Source organism: Podarcis pityusensis, assembly GCF_964106645.2.
Source record: "Podarcis pityusensis genome assembly, chromosome: 10".
NCBI lineage: Eukaryota > Metazoa > Chordata > Lepidosauria > Squamata > Lacertidae > Podarcis > Podarcis pityusensis.
The window spans coordinates 43,699,017-43,716,825 of NC_138035.1; the positions used below are offsets into that span (position 1 = coordinate 43,699,017).

Consider the following 17,809-nt stretch of genomic DNA (forward strand, 5'->3'; position numbering starts at 1 on the left):
ATAATGCTTGCTAGAAGTACACCCACGTATTATTTTATTTCTCAGCTGTTTCAGATGACTGGGCATTTTTCTTATCAGGTTTCTCCTGATCTGAAGTGATAGAACCAGATTGTTCTTCCACACTGGAGACCTTTAGCACTGCTGAAGCATTGCTTTGCTTGAATTAGCTGGAATGGGCCTATGCTGTAAGGATCTTGAAAGGCAGGTTAGAAATATTATAAATACATAATATGAGCATTCAACACAGCACTTAATAAAGATGGTAGTATCTGATGATTCATTTGCCCATGTTCAAGAACTTTCTAAAATAAAGTAAGTCCCATTCAGCAAAAGTCCTTTCTAACAATCATTTCAAAGTTTCCTCTGTGCAGTTCTTGCCTATTCTGTTTTTATTTCTCTTGATCATGGTTGGCGTAGTGATATATAGCATATAGCAGCAATATATAGCCTTTAATTGCCCTAATCCACCTTTATAGCTATCTAAGGCGATTGCACTCAGCACCTCATGTGGTAGTGAATTTCACAGTCTATGTGCTGTGAGAAAAAGTACTCAATTCTGGCTGTCCTGAAACTCACACTATTCAACACTATTCAGCTTCCTTGGGATGACCCTAGGTTTTTACACTACGACAATTAAGAGAAATTATTCAGTTGACAATAAAAAGACTATTCTTCAGTAATCCACCAGCCATCGCCAAGAATTTGTTTCTCATTAGAATGGGCTGAACCTGCTCATTAGAATGGGCTGAACCTGCAAACAGGAGACTTCTAATCCAAGGTACAGGAGCTCTGAAAGGTACAGGAGCTCTGAAACTAACAGCTTGCTACCTGCACTGGCCAGGCTGATGCTGCAATTGTGTTTTATTGCACACACAAATAAGACAGGAGTGCAACACAGAAAACACTGGAACTGTAATGGTTTGATAGCAGTGTTTGCATACTCCATAAAAAGCGAATGAGCTAAACATGGCAACTTTTGAGAAAGAATCCGTGGGGAAGCAACCGTAGTTGTTAAGATTGTTTGATGCACCCAGTTTCAGAGAGTGATGTATCTGTTGCGGTGTGCGAGGCTTTTATGGTGCTTGTGGATTGCTAAGTTTAATACTAGTTCCCAGAATACCCAGTAACAAAGAATAGTTCTAGAGAGAAAGGCAGCTATTATTCATATGCCTGCTAAGTAGGCCAAGACAGAGGAATGCTAAAGTAATGTATTCTGTATATTCTTGCCTAAAAAGAGAGTTTTATAATTGGGGTTATCTGTAAAAGAAGAAACAAAAGGGGTGTGTGGGTGGGTGTATATATTTAATGCAATCAGCAAATAACTGCTATAAAACTATAGGAAATACATATAATAATATGATTGTGTTACTGTGAACTCATTTTTTAAATAAAGTGCATGCATTGTTGTGCGAGATCCTAATAGTAAGTTCTTCTCTCTCATAATGATTAGTAATGCATTCAAAAGGAACACAGTTACATTTTGCCACCACACTATAAATTCATTTCAGAAGCTGGATGATAGAATATTATTATAGGATCATCATTCTTTCATATTTAAACTCAAAAGCTATGCCAAATGCAAATATACCTGTTCTTGAGTCCTATCACTAAGAATTCAAGCTTTTTATAATACAACTGTGCGGGAAAGTCAAGCCTTTCATCCATCTGTTACTTCCTTAGTTGTTGTAAGACCATACCTGGATTTTAAAATATGGCCATTTGACAGATGCTTGATTTCCTTTATAGGCCATTTGATGATTTTAGTAGACATAAGAGCATAGCTTTACTGAAAGCATTAATTGCATAGCCTTCTGTTATATCACTTATAAATTGTCTCCCCAGATGTGCAAACTCCTTGTAACCTGTGGCTTAGGTAGTCCAATGAGCAGAATATCTCCAGAGGCACTGCCTGTAAAAAATAAAAATAAAAAATCTGCCTTTTACATTGGCACTGAGACCATGAAGATGTAATGCCCTGCTTTGTTGCTTTGTCTCAGTGGTCTGTCAGATTGTATTTATGTATTTGTTTATCTATTTATTCTGGAATAAGGACTCCCAAAGCGTTTCATAAATGACAGTCATGAGACAGTCCCTGCCCTCAGAGTGACAATCTAAAAGACATGGCACAAAAGGACAAGGGACTGAGCAGGAGGAGAAAATAGGCAAACTCAAGACACTGTTCCGTATGTTTCAAAGTTTGACCAGGTAGAACTAAGTGATTTCAAGGCGATAAGCCAAAAATTGCTGGTCTTGCAGCAGAGGGGGCCCTACAGTACCATCTCTCTCCCTCTCCCATCCAATTTTAACCCATACTGGAATATCACTAGTTCTTCTAAAAACCTTAAGGCTGTGTGGTACTGTACATGCAAGGGTGGGAGAAGAGAAACACTTCCCAGGCCAGGGACTGTGTGTGCATCGTTGATTGGTTATATACAACCACCGTCTCTAAATACTATTTTCAATGTAAGCTTTCTCTTCACACACTCTGTGGGATCTCAGCTCTTTTTAAGACAATTCTCAGAAAACAAAACACCTTCTTTCTTCTCATTTCCAGATGTTTGTCAAAAAGAAACATAAGTCCACAATTCGCAAGCTGACTGGTGAACGGTGACAGTGAACCCATTTTGACTTGCCTGGAAAACATTTATTTATTTATTTAAATGTCTGCCTTGGAAGCTCTTTTGAGGGAGAAAATTGAGGCTTTCCCCATAGAAAGTTGCAAGGTAATCCTGACTGGCCCTACTATGAGGTAAGGTGAGGCATCCACGTTAGGCAGCAGATTTTGGACGACATGAAAGGGTAGCAAATTGTCAAGCTCTTTAAACTGTAATTATTGTACTTCATTGCCAGGGAGTAGGATGCTTGTGGGGTTTTCTGGCTCAGGTGCCCAAATAACTTGGTCTGGGCTGAGGTACTATGCACCTTCATTTGCTGTGGGGACATGCTACCATTTGCTACTCTGCCTCAGGCAGCAAAATACCTTGGTCAGCTCTGGCTCCTCCCTTTCCCCTCAATTTGCACCTTCCTCCTCTGTAGCAAAGGAAGCTCACAGCCAAGACAGAACCCAACACATTCAGGTATTTATTTCAGTAATGATTTAAGCATCTTATTTCAAATATATTCTTTGTCCTTTGGGCAAGCAGAAATGCTTTCACTGATGGAACAATCTCCTTATGTTGAATTCTACCCAATATTCTTCCTAGTGTAAATGATCCCAGAGTTTGCTTGCTTTTGTCTTTGGCGATTTCTGAAACCTCCAAACACTTAAAATGTGAGCTGTAGTTTGTTATTTTAATCATATGGGTCAATAAAGTAATATTGTTTTCTCCTTACTCCCCCCCCCTCACCCTTGCAGAATACATACACAGATCCATAATAACGAACTGAGGACCAGTAGAGGTCCAGAAAAAGTAACTGGCAAATCCAAATTGATGATAGACTGGAACCAATAGGGTTCACACATCCATCCTACAATAATACATTTGCAGAGCAAATATTGTGCGGACTAGAAGTCAAGCGAATGAACCCCTGGCTTTGATTTTGTCCTGCCAAACAGCCTCCCTGGCTCTCTCTATATGTGTGGTCACAATGGGCAGAAAATGGCTTGCACAGCAGTTAGGACTACAGTTGTAGTCCAGCACATCTTGAGTGCATGAGGGTGAGGAAGGCTCTTCTATGGTGTGTACTTGCTTGGCCCCATCCAGCTTATTTTGCTTCTCTCCATGGCTACAAAAATAGATTCCTGCAGGGTTATTTTCTATCAGCATAGGTATCTGATAGCCAGAGTGAGTCAGAAAGAATTGCCATCCTTGACATTTCTGATATACCACATAAGGATGCTGAGTAACATCAATTAGCTTTATTACAGGCAGACGATACACCTTAAAAATGCATTAGGATAAGGTGAATCTTAATGCAACAGCTATTTTATTCAAGTAAACTAATGTACACAAAGGAGACCACTGCTTCAGGTGCGAGGTGTATATGGCATAGATCCTATGCCATAACTTACTAAGTGAGCACATCCGCGAAGACTCTAACTAACCTACCCTATCTCAGCTTAACCAACCACATAGATTGTTGTGCTAAAAAAGGGCTAGAGAGAACCATGTATGCAATGTGTGGGGAACTTTTTGCCCTCCAGATGTTGATGACTTACAACTCCCCTCATCTCTGGCCACTGGTCATACTTTCTGGGGCCAATAAGAGTTTTAATTCAGCAACATCTGGAAGGCCAAAGGTCCCTCACTTCTGAACTTTATGGAGTAAGACATATCATGTTGTGTATTTCCTGGCCTCACCAGTCAATGATATGAAGTGGGCAATCATACATAGAAATATAATCTTTTTATTTTTAACTATGTAAAATGAAATTTGACATGAATACAAAGCTCCATTTGAAAATAAACTTCAATATGAAAGACTCCACTATTTCAAACTGAATACACAGAGAATATTCAGAGAAAATTAGCATTTGAATTTTGGATGGTGAACTATTTTAGGAAACCCTCCAGATTGCCTTTAACTTATATACCGTTCTGTAAGACTACAAAACAAATTTTCTACCACCAAGAGAGGAGTTTAAAAGCTTTTTATTCCACTGTGTAGTTTCTTCGGTTGTAAGCCACCTTAAGGACCACTTCAATGAAAAGATGGGATATAAATCTTTTAAATAAACAATAAATCTTTGAACTCAGTTTGAGATGTGATGCCAGAGGGCTGAGATTTCAATGCTAAATATTAATCTGAGCATGGCTCACTGCAGTTAAAATAATAAAGCAAAAAGGCAGTGAATTAATCAAACTTCAAAAATAGAGCCTACTGAATTATAACACCAATTAATAATTTATGATAGCAGCACACGATACGACAGTTCCCAGATCAGAGAGACCAACGAAAAGAAGAGGCATTTGATAAGCTTTGGATAAAGATAGAAACTGATCCAGCAAGTTTTAAAAGGTGAACTTTCCACACAATAACAAGTAGGGTTGTTTGGGGTTTTTTTGCCGAGTAAGAGCCGCAGAGCCAACTGAGCTTTCTTCCTGAGGAAATCTTAAGGGTCTACAGTTCAGCCAGTGGCTTCTTAGTAGTTTGCAGCCAAGAGAAGGTGGGATGTTTCGAAGACAGTGAAAGAAAGGTAGAGCTCACCCACTGCTCCTATTCAATCTGTTTTCAGGACTCCACAGGAGTACGTATATGAAAATGTAGCTACTGTACTTCTTTCGGTGTATTTGAAGCTGCAGAGTTTATTGTCTGCCAATAAGCATTCAAGTCTTGAACCTGTCCATCCAAACTTAGGTGTTACTAGAGAGCGAAGGTGGGCATGTGTCTCCTCTAAAAATGCCCCCCTTTCTTCCTCTTCTGCTGGAAAAAACACCCTATTGGTAACGGATGGCCAAAGTGGGAACCACAACTGCTGATTGAGCCCAACAAGCCATAAATGCTTCCCACTCACCTCACAGAGTGTTTGTTGTGAGGGAAGAAGGAGAATGTTAGCCGCTTTGAGACTCCTTCAGGTAGTGATAAAGCGGGATATCAAATCCAAACTCTTCCTCCTCCTCCTCCTCCTCTTCTTCTTCTTCCACCCCCTCTTTTTTCTGAGACATGCTGCAAGTGGCAAGGTTTTGTGGCTGTAAAAACCTATTTGACATCGAAAGAGTTTTATGACATCATATCATATTCATCCCACCCACTCCTAATATTACCACTGAATCCGACATAATTAAGACAAGGTCAATGCAAGTATGTAGAGGTTCTTGCACAAGGATATGTCTGTCTTTTGTAGATATTTATCGAAGCATTATCAATTGGATTTTAGCACAACAAATGCAAATTTGCTTGCTCATTTGCTGTGCATAGTCTAGTGCCTTCTATCTTGAGGTCATTCTTCTGTTGCAGAGATACTGCATTTTCTGAGCGACAGATGAGCTGTATTTCGTACCTGATGAAATGTGATGCTTTCCTTAGACAGTGCATCCATCGCTGTTGCACAAATGGCATGCCATTTAATTAATACTGTCTATGATGACATAACGCTGAACGATATCTGGAAAAGTTTACAGCCAAGGGAACTTTACAAGGTGCTGCTTATCAGCATCTGAGCTTTCTTTTCTAACTAGCTGCAAGCTGTACACCAGGTGTGGGAATCTTTGGGCTCCCAGTTGCTGCTGAACTATAACTCCTATCATCCCATGCCATTAGTGTGTTCAACAACATCCGGAGGTCCAAATGTTTCCCACACCTGCTGGTCATCATAAAGTAAGTTTACTAAGGAGAAGAATATTGCAACCCAGTCCCAGAACTCAGTCCATTAGACTCTGAATTTGAAAATCTGACAAAATGTAACGCTAATGGTTACAAAAATGTTCAGTTTGATAAATTCATGTTTCTGCGCAACTGCAGCAGAACTTGCAAATGGAAATATGTGAAACAATTGTTGTGGGTAAGTTACTGCATGTCAGTTCATCTTATATGTCAGATTCTTAACAGCTTGTGACAAAATGTAAGGCATCACCCCTTTCCCTTGCTCTCTAGCATTTAAACTGTACACATAAACACTGAGCATGTTTCTATATTATACATGCCTCACCAGCCCATTGATCTTATATTTTTTTTATGAATCACTTTCAGTTTATTGTGTAATATCTGCAGTTCCAATTGCAGTAATTTGGACAGTACTGGGATGATATAGGCATTGATCCTGAAACACAGTAAATATTTTGTATCATATGATTTAGATGAGTCTGTTTTACTCAGACTGAATAGCACTGTAGACACTGAGAAAACAAATTTATGCAGCAATTTTCTTTCAATCAATACTTTGTCATCTAGAACTGACTCATCTCTAACCCATGACATGGAAGTCTCCCAGTCCTATTTCTATGATGTCTACTACCAATTTATACTGTAAGGTAAAGGTAAAGGGACCCCTGACCATTAGGTCCAGTTGTGACCGACTCTGGGGTTGCGCGCTCATCTCACTCTATAGGCCGAGGGAGCTGGCGTTTGTCCACAGACAGCTTCCTGGTCACGTGGCCAGCATGACTAAGCCGTTTATACTGTAGCATCTTGTAAATAATTGTTCAGGCTCTGTTTCTCTAACATCTACTGTATCTCTCCAGTTACCCTTTCCCCCCCCTATTACTATCCCAAAACCTGAGTAGAACAGTCACTTGTAGCCCTGTGATCATCCCAAGGCAAATCTGTTTTGACTTGGTTTTCGCTAACGCCCAGAGACCATGCTAGTGCCAGGCTCGCTGGCTACCCCCACGCCTTCATTCAAAAATGCATCCTTCCAATGCTTCCTTTCATTAAAGAAACAAACAAACCCTGTCAAGCTTCCTCAGAGGTATTTGCATAAAACATGCAGTTTGACCCAGAAGAGGACTGTGTCACACTTTAGCATTGTTATCCAAAGCTACTAAAATGCACTGTTTTGCATCTTACGCCACTTTCTGATTTTCTCTATGAACTGTACTCCCTGTGTGCATAATTAATCCTTGTGGTGTTAAGGCAAGAATCACGGTTTGTCCCTGAAGAGTTGAAAAACTAGTAAGAAATAAGATACTTTAAAGAAACTCATATTTATGTCAAAAAAATGTATAATCACATTTCAACTTTTCATTCCACCCCATACCACATTCTTGTTCTCTTTTCTTTTCTTCTCATGATGTTCCAAGAGGTTCTACCTATATTTCTCTACTTGACTGTTGTGTCCCCTGGGTGGAAAACTACTCTTTTTTCGCTAACGCAAAAGAAACAAGTGAAAACAGAAAGATGGGTGGGAATCTCATTTAAACTTACAAGGAGAACTGAATCCCCTGCAATGTGATAGCATCACTGGAGCTCTATTAAACTATAATCTAACTTGTTTCCTGATGAATCACTAATCTGCCTCTGCTCTAAAAATATCAGTCAGGAAGTAAAGAACAATAGGGAAGGTACTGGGAGTCCTTCACTGAATTACTATCTTGATTATATATGTAACATTTTCATTGCCAAGAAAAAGTGAGCATGTCATGTTTGATGTCCCACAACTGCCATAGAAAAATATATCTTCCAAACAGACTATTTACTGAGCCATCAATTTCTCTAGCACAATGCTGGCGCCATTTATTACAAATTACAATGTAAGATCCAAAGAAACCCTAAATAATCCATATGCTAATGTCACCAAGCTCAATGAATGAACATGCTCTGATCCTGCAGCTTTAAGAATTTTGTTAGTGGCAAAATTCACTAATTCGCACAGCTTTTCCCATCACAAAGCGATGGAAGAAGTCACACCCGTGATAGTTGTCTATCCACTGTATCCACTCATGCCATATTAAGTTGGTAAGTCATTCAGGTGCCACAAGACTCCTTATCCTTTTTTTAACTTTTTAAAACTTTTTTTTAACTAAAACTGGGAAGGTATTGTATGTTGCAATTCTGAAAGCATCTAAATATGTCTCTCTGCAGTCAGTTCAATTATGAGTTCTGTAATATAGTCAGTCCTATTAATACTCACTTTAGTCTGGTAAAGTCTCCCGTAAGGCTGCAATCCTACCTGGAAAGTATAAGACTCATTGAACAAAATGGTATTTACTTCTGAGTTAAAATGCATAGAATTTGGTGGATACTTTCTGGTCCACTGCAGAAAAAGCAGGTTTTTGTTTCAAGAGTGCACAGCATTCTTCATTTTTGGGCACTTCCATGCTAGCCATTTACTTCATGCTTGCAGTGTCCCAGGCACTCATTTTTAGGTATATTTCCACATGACGTCATGCTGGAGTTCAGCATGTCTTGATTCAAACCCCTCCCCCACCTAACATATTATATAGCTTTATCTAAGGGGCGGGGGGGGGGGGGGAGATAAGACCAGTACTGTAAAATCACAAAAACTAGACAATTCAAAGTGAAACTATTTCATATTGTTGTAAATTGCCCTGTGATCTTTGGATAATTCAGGTGCAGCTGTCACACGCACACACACACACACACACACAGTCCTGTGTGAGTTATTGTGCCACCAATAATAGAGGCATGCCAGGCTTTTCAATGAAGCATAAGTCCTACTCCACCATGAAAAAAAACATTCAGGTCCAGCTGTCACCTCCATCCGCTACTATAGGTGCTGCATGAGTTATAAGTGTGGGCAGACAGTGACAACTGTACAACAGTGAACTTCATGTGGGCATACAATTCCAAAATCCCTGCTGTGCTTTGTGATTTGTACATACGCTCAATGAGGTGAAGCAGATAGTCAGTGGGAAACATTAAGAAAGGGAGAGGGCCTACATATGCAAAACAGGCGCACTGAGTCATGCACTGGTGTGGACAGGATACAGCAGGCGTAAATACATAAAATTCATAAAGGTGTGTGCCATTCCTGATCCAGATTAAAGCAGAATAAGGGGAGAAAGAAACTGGCAGAAGGCTTCTGTGTAGAAGTATCCTTAATAATTACTGCTTCGCAAAGCAGAGGGCTAAGTCCTGAAACAAAGTCAATGCTGGTGCTGAGTCCTACTGCAAATTAAGGCTTGATGGAGTATGTTAGGAGTATTTTGAACCTAACTGCTCAGTAGTAGAAAGCAGCAGAGCTCAAGCTTGCTTTGAAACCAACTAGGGGTTATTGCGCCTGATTCACCAGATGTGAATTAGGCTGTGGCTGTTCAAGGGCGTGAAGGGAATGTACTGTTTGGGCTCACAAGCACTCTGTGATGGTGGTATAAGCATTGTTAAGGCATTTCTACAACAGATAAAAAGCTGGACATAGTACATATGCAGTTCAGGAAACTGATCAGAAGAAATGTCTGAATATGAGACTCCCCACAATACCTAACACTAAAAAATCAAGATGTTAAGTCTGAGCACTGCAAATTTCTCCTGTCTTCTGTTCTCACCTTGGTCCCCTCCTGTCTATTCAGCACTCTGTTTTGACATGCAACACCTCTGCTTAGAATCTTCATAGCCTCGCCCCTTTCTGATTGCTCTGCTTTTGAATCCTGTACATCCCTGCCTATTTATTTACTTATGTCCAGGACAAAGTATCTAGGTGAACATAACATATCCATAAAACTTCAAAAATACTTAGCCAGTACCTGGACAATGATGCACAATAACTGATTGTTGAGCTATACATCTTAAAAATGCTTAAGTAGACTTAAGCAGCCATCTGAAATGAAATGATTCTTGCTAAAGAGTAATAGGCAAGAAGTTTAGTGTGTGCAGACACTAAATATCCTCTGTTTTGTAGAAGCAAGGCAAACATCACGTGGCATCCTTAACCGTGCCTCCCTGGCTGAATGTAATGATGGAGCAGATTTATATGGGGCAAGGCAGTGCCTCAGTTAACTGGCCCCAACCTGTTCAGGGTTTTATATACTTCTAGCAATACCGGAATTTGGTCCATTAACATTTAGACAACCAATGCAGATCCTTATGCAGAAGTGCTATAAACTGTTGATGGGAATCTCCCACCAGCAGCCAGACAGTTGCATTTTACACAATTTGTGGCTTCTTGACCAAACACAAGGGAAGTCCCACATAAAGTAATAGTGTAATTTTGAGATTACCAATGCATGAAGCACAGAGACCAAGCTAATCTTGATCCAGGAATGGCTGCAGCTGTCTTACCAGATGAAGTTTATAGGTGCTCCTAGTCACTGAGAACATTTGGGCCTCTAGTGATAAAGATGGATGCAGAAGGACCACACTTCAGACCTGTTTCCTTAGCATAAGCCCATCGAGGATAGACACTTTACCTGTCTCCTAAACACAGAAACCACTCACCCACTGTGCCTCCATCTTACTGGGACTCAAACTCTGTTTATTGGCCCCCATTCATCCCACCACTGCATCCTGGCATTGGTCCAGGGCTTGCACAGTCTCACCTGATTCAGATGTAATAGAGAAGTACGGCTGAGTGTCATCAGCATACTGATGATTTCCCACCCGAAAACTCCTAATGAAGCTTCCAACAGATTTATATAGCTATTTAAAAGCATTGGTGATAAAATGGTGCCCTATGACCTTCACTCGTCCATCTCCATAATCCTCAATTGTCCCAAGTCTCCAGCTTCCTCAAATGAGTCCATCCTTTGTCCTTTGCTGACCCTTTAGCCTAGAACTCAGACACCAGAAGGACATCTGCGTTATTTCCTTGAAATCTCTCTCAAACCCCTTTTTGAGCGAAGCCTGGACAATTTATTTCACACTGACCTGAAATCAAACTTAAGTACTGAAATAAACACATTTTATACTCCTGGCTCCATCTTCCACTGCCGCCTGCCCTGTATCAAACTGGAAACTCTTCGGGGCAGAGATCTGTCTTCTTACACTTTGTAATGCACCGTGTTTGTGGATGGTAGCAATGATGATGGTGAACAGGTCAACATGGCAATATTGACCAAATCAGCGCCAATATGGGACAGAATGGAAGATGGAATCTCTCTCTCTCTCTCTCTCACACACACACACACACACACACACACACACACAGTGTATATACAAGCGCACAGAAGAAATGCAGGCAGGATGCGCTTGAAGCGCTGCTCAGTCTGTGGCCAGGATTAGCCAGGCTGGCCGTCACGCAGGGCCGGAGGGAACCACCCAAGGCGCGCCCCAAGCTCTCAGCTCTCCCTTTCCTTGCCAACTGCCCGCCAGCCCGGGCTCGCGGCGCTGCAATCCTCCCTCCCCTTTCACTTCCTTCCCCCCCCCCCAACTCCACGCACACGCTCCACACACCCAAGCGCGCTCGCGCTCTGTTGTTTGTCCCAGGGAACCCGGGACCACGTGGCCTTGCCTGTGGCGTGCCCAAGGCCTGGCTCGCGCCCGGGCCCCGGTGGTTGGCTGGGACTTTGGTTGGCGGGCTGATTGGCGGGCGAGAGAGAGAGAGAGAGAGAGAAAGAGGTGAGAGGAAAGAAGAGCCCCGTTGCTTGTCACTAGGCAGCAAGGCTCGCCGTTCCAAGGCGCGCGCACGCACGGGGTTGCCTGGAGACAGGGGCGCGCGGGAAGAGGAAGGGGAGGGGAAGGACAGAGAGGAGGAGGGGGAAGAGGAGGGGGGATGTTACGTGGTGACGTTAATTCTATATGAGCGCGAGCGGCGGGAGCTCGGGTCTTTTTACCGCCAGCCGCGCGGCGCTTCTCCCTTGCTCCTGAGTCACTGCGAGACCCGGCCTCGCGCAGGTAGGTAAGCGGGGCGCGTGGGCTCGGAGGGTGGGGGCCTCCTGTTACAATAGGAGGCGGTTGGTGGCGGGGGAGGGAGGGGGAGCCTCTGCCCTGGCTTGGAGGGGATCTCGCGCTCTGCTCTGAGGCGGAGGGGGAGAAAATAGGGAGGGGGCAGAGGCGGCCCCCTTCTCTGGCGGCCCCTCCGCAGGCGGGGAACGTTCCCCCACCGTGGCCGTTCTTGATGGGGCGCCGTGGGGGGCAGTACGTGCGGGGAAAGGCCCGCCCGTCTCCGCTTCTCCCTCGGGGCGAGGCTGCGGTCAAGCGGGCCGCCCCGGCTTGGCCTAGTCTGGCCGGCTGAGCCACAGGCGAGCACGTGGGGACGAGACGGGGCTCTGGCTGGGCGGCCTCCGCCTCCCCGCCCGCCCGCCCGCCCCGGGCATGTTGAGGAGAAAGGAGCCGCGGCGCTGTGGTGCCGAAACGTAAATAAGCTTCGCGGCGACTGTGGCGGGTTGGGAGGGCGGAGGAGCGGGAGGGAAGCGGAGGGCCCGATGAGGAAGGGGAGGCACCGCGCCTGGGCAGGGCTTGGAGGGGGGGCGCTTGTGGCGGGAAGGTTGAGAGTCCCTCCACGCTTCCTTCTGTTCGGAGGAGAGGCGAGACTGGCCAGAGCAGCTCCGGGACGGCTGGGTGTGCTCGAGGAAAGGCTTCCCCACGGCGGAGCCTGGCCGGGCTGCGTCCGCCAGGTAGTAAACAACCGCTGGCCTCGGTTTCCCGCATTTTGTGTGCCCTTCTTGTCGCTCTTGGAGATTGAAAGGCTGCAGGGTGAGTGCGTGTGAATAAAAATGGGCGTTTTGCTCTTTTTGAGGTGTCAACTAAGTGTAACAAATAACCGGCCGTTTCTGGCTCGGGGGGGTAGTTGTGCTGCCTTTAAATTATTCCACACGCCCTTTATTAGGTGCTTTTTTAAAGGTGCCACAAAACCCGAGGTTTTCTTTTTATATGGTTAGTTTACAGTCGCCTGGGTGGGTTGCACTGAAGACGAGGGCACGGGGAATGAAGCTGGGCGGAGGCAGGGAGGCTTACGGTCTTGAAGGTACTGCCCACTGCCGCCTTGGTTTTCAACTGGCAGATGGATCATCGCACGTGGGTTGCGTCTGATCCAAGGTGGGTCTCTTCTTGAAGCGGTGGATTACGGGTCCGGAGAGACGTGCCATGTAAAATATTAAAAGAAGGGCCCGTGTTGCGGGTTAGGTTAAAAGTGGGTCTGAAAAGGCAGCAAAAGACGGATTTGTCTCTGTAATGATAGGTTGGCTAAGTGGAAAATCTTGTTGTGGAACGAAGACCTTCAAGACATGGCTGTTTTCTGTAGTCTTTGTTTAACATCCAGCAACAGCCTGTAGATGGTCAGATAAGTGCTGAGAAGGCCTGACACTCGGCTTTTCTTAAATTGTAAATACCAAGCAAATCAGGCTTTAAAATTGGCTTGGATTTCAAACAGTGGGTTTCAAGGTTCATATTTACCTTGAAGATCTCATTGAACAATGGATGTTGAGTTTTTCACAAACAGGGATTTTAAAGATCAAAAGTGACCCTTCTAGGCTCCATGTTGTGTGTCTGGCCTAATATTAAATTTTGTGTATGGACACTAATGTCAATTCTTGTGGCCTTAGTATAGTTGCTACAGCAGTATAGGCAGTGTAAAAACATTATATAGATTTGTTGGTAACCTCAAGCAAGTCACCAGTCTGTTTCAGTTACTCTTCTGAGGGTAGATTTGCAGAATTGTAAAGCACTTTGTTCCCCATGTTATTCAGATATTCATAGCAGGCAGTGATGAAACATTCAGAATAACAAAGTCTTAGTTTAATCAGTTTAACAGATTCCCATTGTGTGTGTTTTAATAGAGGTCTAAAGCTGGAATTCTTTTAGCAGTTAATTAGGAGCAAGCCCTGGTGAACTTGGTGGGACTTACTTCTGAGTAGACATATAGGATTGTGCTGTTAGTGAATGCATTGTGGCTTAATTCCACATAGGTGTGTTTAGGATTAACCATGCTTGGCTTGCATATCTCATAAGGCTCGAAATTGAAAGGGGTATACAATTGATATTACTTACCACTGTGTAGTTCAAATAAGAATTGCAAAAGTGACCCTTCAGGTGTTCCTGTGCTTCAGGATTTAATAAAGTATGATTTAATAAACTAAATAATAAACATTCACACTTAAGATGGAGGAGAGTTGCTCTTCAGGACTAGGTAAAGGGGTTATGTTTAAAGTGATGGTGCTTACATTGGGTATTTCTTAGGCCCCTCAAGATGGTGAAATGTGTATTTCAACAATACTATGTGAGTTGAAATTTGTTTGAGATTGATAGTCCTATGTAGGTGTTGTGCCCATAAGTAAGAGGTATCGCAATATGGCGTGGAAGATCCCTGTTCCCCTTCCCCTGTGACAGTGCATGCACAGATGCTGTGTGTCTAGGTGCAAAGGCCCTGTATGATTTTTATCTTGTTCAGCTGTTTGCATTCCTTAACCTATGGGAGAGGGGAGCTGAACAGGAGTATTGGAGTTCTGCACAGACCTCCATTTTCTGTGTTCCCATGCATGTGTGCCATGAGGATGCATGGCACTTTTGCATTGGGGGGGATCCCTTTGCATGTGCTTGCGGTCTGCTTTGAGGTTTCTATCTTACCTTGTCTCGGAAGGTTGCAAATGGCACCATGCATGTACCTTTAAATAAATGACAATCCTGGTTTACCTTAGTACAGTGACTTCACCTGACTCATAGCATCAACAGAAGTGATACTTAATGAAACTTGTGTATCAGGGTCAATGCATGGAAGTTAGACTGCATTTTGGAACTATAGTGCAGAGATGTAATAATTTTATCCAGCCCAGTAGAGAAAAGAAGAAGAGGAGTTTGGATTTGATATCCCGCTTTATTACTGCCCGAAGGAGTCTCAAAGCGGCTAACATTCTCCTTTCCCTTCCTCCCCCACAACAAACACTCTGTGAGGTGAGTGGGGCTGAGAGACTTCAAAGAAGTGTGACTAGCCCAAGGTCACCCAGCAGCTGCATGTGGAGGAGGGGGGAAGCGAACCCGGTTCACCAGATTATGAGTCTACCGCTCTTAACCACTACACCACACTGGCTCTAGTGCATCCTTATCTACTATAAAAGTGCTTAATATGGGTAAAAATTGTTGAAAGAAGGTGGCACTAGGTAGACTAGTAGCAAACTATGCATAATGTTGACAGAGGGAACTGGCCAAACACTGAGACCAAAATACAGCCACACCTGCTATGATGCTGTTCTGCCTTTAGTTCATATGACTCTTCTATGTCCGAACTCTTTTATTTGTTCTTTAGCAGTTCTTTTTTGTTGACAAAGTAACTCCAGGTCTCTTTTTACCATCTTGAAAGCAGCACTTTTTACACTTTGATGACTAGTGTATGTATTTCTGCTAGTCTTTTTAACATACTGGTAGCACAGTACAATGTCACAACTTGTTCTATTCACCAGTAAGGTCTCCTGATACGAGTTTGTTTTCATAGTTCAATTAAGTATAAAATTATTTCCTTTACAACTCAATCCTTCTCTACTGATTATATTGGCAGGAATTCTATTTTTATGTTGTAAGGATTGTGTGAGCTGTGACAAATGTTTGGGGAAAGTCTCAGAAAACAAGTAAGGAGGGGGCACTTAGAAGCCTTTGTCTTTCAGTTCCGTTGAATACCAGGAACGGAATATAATGTGTGAAAGTTTGAGGTGGAAGAATTAGTTGCATACTGCTCCTCAAGTTGTCCTTTGCCTTTGTCCACTTCTAGAGGCTATCCCCCCTTTACATTGAAATGCCTGTTGGAACATTTAACCTACTGCATGTTGATTGAATGGATCTGAGAGGGTTCTAGTGTACTGTTCTTGAATATACTTTGTTACTTCTAAATGATTGGCAGCAGTCCCTTGTTCAGTTTGGAAGCTCTAGGAAATACAGTGGATGCTCGGCTTGCGAACGTGATCCATGCGGGAGGCACGTCCGCAGCGCCGTGCTTGCGCATGCACGGGTTGCGATTCAGTGCTTCTGCGCATGTGCGACCGCCGAAACCTGGAAGTAACCCGTTCCGGTACTTCCAGGTTTTGGCGCGTCCGTAACCCCCCAAAAAACATGCTACCTGAAGCGTCTGTAACCCGAGGTATGACTGTAGTTCTTAACAGAGGTAGCAAACATAGTTGTCAGATATATGGACTGCAACTTGTAACATTCCCAGCTAGGATTGAACAACAGACTTGTTTGAATCCCACACTGAATCAGACTGATTTGTGCTGAATCAGGATAGGGTCAAGGCAGCTATATAACATGTCAGGTAGACCCAAATTGATTTGTAGTGATATGTGCTGATCTAGAGCTCAAAACAGTCTCTCAAAACTCCAGATAGACTGCCTCCAAAGTTGTGCAATTATTGCAACATCATATAAGGAGAACATCCAAGTGAGGTAGGAGCGGGAGAGGAGCAGGGCATTGCTCATTAAGGGTCATAATCTCATCCAGCGTTGTCTCTTAGGAGTTCTGACTCTTAGAAGTAGTTTGGTGGCATTTATGTTCTTTTTCCTGCACAGTACTCTACTTATCCTTAGGCTTATTCGTTTTCCATTCTTTGTTGATCAGTCCCAGTCCCATACCTACACAATAACATAAACATATTTGTCTTTGTCTTAGCTACTTAAGCTGTGTCACACACCCCTCCCATTTGGACCCTAGTTTTTTAAGGTTAGGTTTGCATTTTATTTACATCGGTATTCTGTTTTCTGTGTCTGTGCTTTTGTGTTGGTAAGTCTTCAAAGTACATTGTGTGTAGTCGGTACACAAGGAGCACACATACAGTATAATAGCGCATACATCAGCATTTTAATTTTTTTTCAAAAAAGCAAACTTCAGAGATGGCTAGCACAAAACCCCTAGAGGTACTAGTCTTAAATTTGGCAGGGTTAATCTCCTTTTGAGAAGCTATTCTATCTCCAGATTTCATGCACCTAGGTGAAAAAACAAAGTTATGGTCATTTTGATTTCCTGGTGCAAGTGAATTGGAATACAGTGGTACCTTGGGTTACGAACCGTCCTGCTTACAAATGCTTCGGGTTACGAACTCTGCAAACTTGGAAGTAGGTGTTCCGGGTTGCGAACTTTGCCCCTGGATACGAACGTAATCCGCTTCCGGGGCCTATGTAGGGAATATGCGCCATGGGTTAAGAATGGACTTCCGGAACGAATTAAGTTCGTAACCTGAGGTACCACTGTACAAGTTTTGGATTTTAGGTAGTGTAGTATATGAGCTGTGTATTCTATGGGGCATCCACTGAAATAATTTTCTGTGTGAGATACTGTCATCTTAAAGGGTGTAATGGCAGTAATAAAGTTTAGATCATTACTGATTTTTTTCTTAATAGGACTTGTTTGTTACATCATAGAAATATTAATTTTCAGGGTGTTTTATCTTGAGGTCTGCATACTATTTCTGTTTCTCAATAATACATATTTTAGTTGCTCACAGTACTGATGGTTTTTATTTTCACTTTATTGATGTATTTTCTATTTACTAACTGGGAATATTAGTCTTGTTCATGCTAGGGTACAGCAGCATACAAATCTTATCTCTGGCATGTTG

General features: G+C 42.9%; 1 protein-coding gene and 1 long non-coding RNA gene across 5 annotated transcripts in view; one reads left to right on the forward strand and one right to left on the reverse strand.

Annotated features, from left to right (window-relative positions):
• Nucleotides 1-4,576: 4,576 nt before the first annotated feature.
• On the reverse strand, nucleotides 4,577-11,937 carry LOC308457414. The gene is made up of 2 exons (XR_013976896.1): nucleotides 11,203-11,937; nucleotides 4,577-8,548 (listed from the first exon to the last, which is right to left on the reverse strand). It is a non-coding gene; the product is annotated as an uncharacterized lncRNA (long non-coding RNA).
• Nucleotides 11,938-12,031: 94 nt separating this feature from the next.
• NAP1L1 (nucleosome assembly protein 1 like 1) overlaps nucleotides 12,032-17,809 on the forward strand; it is a 30,860-nt gene continuing 25,082 nt past the window's right edge. For 2 of the 4 annotated variants that reach the window (XM_080971163.1, XM_080971164.1), the window contains exon 1: nucleotides 12,079-12,172. The gene's annotated coding sequence lies outside the window, so the exon portion shown is untranslated. Of the gene's footprint in view, nucleotides 12,173-17,809 lie in introns of all 4 variants that reach the window. The other 2 variants (XM_080971166.1, XM_080971165.1) reach the window with 2 other exon arrangements.